The following is a 1,431-nucleotide window of genomic DNA, read 5'->3' on the forward strand; positions in this document are numbered from 1 at the left end:
TCACATGCTTTTTCCTTCTTATGGTCCATCCTAATTTCTGCTAAATGACTTTTCCCAATGACACAGGTTTGTCCAGTATCAATTTGGTAAGGAGGGTGGGCTTTCCCAATGACAACTCCTTTCCCTCCAATATGGGCTTAATGATTGGGAGAGGAGTGTGAAGTGTTATGGCTTGAGCTTGGGTTAGCTTCTCTGTTTCCCTTAGTGCTGTGTAGGCTCTTCAAAAGCACTTTTTCATAAGATATGTAATCTGACTGTGACCCCTGCCATAACTTCGAGCCAAATTTTTTGGGACGGCGGGGTACCGCTTCTCCTTCCTGCCATAAGGCATAGGACATCCCTGTGTTTCCCATAGTGAAGTACAAATGAAATGGGGCAGTAGGATGAATCGGACCCATAAACTGATAAGTGTGTATCTCATTATCAGCTGTCTCTCAGAGCTTCCTCGTGGGTGGGGGCTCATTCCTATCGAGCATGCTTCCTGAGCAAATTATACGGGGAGTAGATACAAATTAAGATTCCCCATTTTTCCAGATCTTTAATTAGTTCACAGACAGGAGCCATAGCTTCGGCTGGAATGCTGTACTGTTTTATCTTGGTTACAGTGGAAGGCGGGAGAGCGGGGGCTTGAGCTAGCAAAGTTCTTAAAGCCAGCTCCAAAAGCTCATTTTTCTCCATTAATTACTTTCTCCTTCCCCTCTCTAGCCTCAGGAGGAGTTGTTCCTGTAGATGCTCCATGTCTTTATTTAGGGTTCGCATCCGGGTATATAGATTCTGGCATTGCTCCCAGAGTTCGTATCTCTCCCTCTGCACTCTGATAAGCTCCGTTACTAAGTTGCAGTAGCTAAAGCAGGCTACTTGCCACACACCCTTTAACAGCCAGATGCAAGCACCTTTCCCTAACATCTGTTTATCCCATTTAGGGTTGCCCTATCCCTCTTGGGTAAACTCTTTCTCTATACAGCTAAAATCCATGTCAATCGTGACTGGCTTCATGCTGCTGTATTTGAACCAATAACACAATCCTGCCGACTACGCCAGTTCTGTCAGCCGACAGTCAGGGCAGTGTGTGTGTGTATGTGTGTGTGTGTGTGTGTGTGTGTGTGTGTGTGTGTGTGTGTGTTACGGAGAAAAGGTTTAACGTCCGTGACTTTACCGCTAGGGCCGGGGTCCCGTCGCGGAGGGCAGCCAACAAGCTGACAGACGCCCCAAAATTTATAGGGAGAGCTTATTACATCTCAGATTTCAGCTGCTAGGATACAGGATCCCTTCGCAGCGGGCAGTCTAGGGAAGACTGAGAGATGCCCCAACGGATCTGTCACCTGGGAGTGACACGATCCAAAACGCCCAAGTTCTTCCTATACCTGTCCCTTATGACCGGCTGAAGTTCTTTTAAATTGTGCTTGGTTCTGTTACAGCAACTGAAGGAGT

Source organism: Pelodiscus sinensis, chromosome 1 (genome assembly GCF_052426305.1).
Source record: "Pelodiscus sinensis isolate ZL-2025 chromosome 1, ASM5242630v1, whole genome shotgun sequence".
Lineage (NCBI taxonomy): Eukaryota > Metazoa > Chordata > Testudines > Trionychidae > Pelodiscus > Pelodiscus sinensis.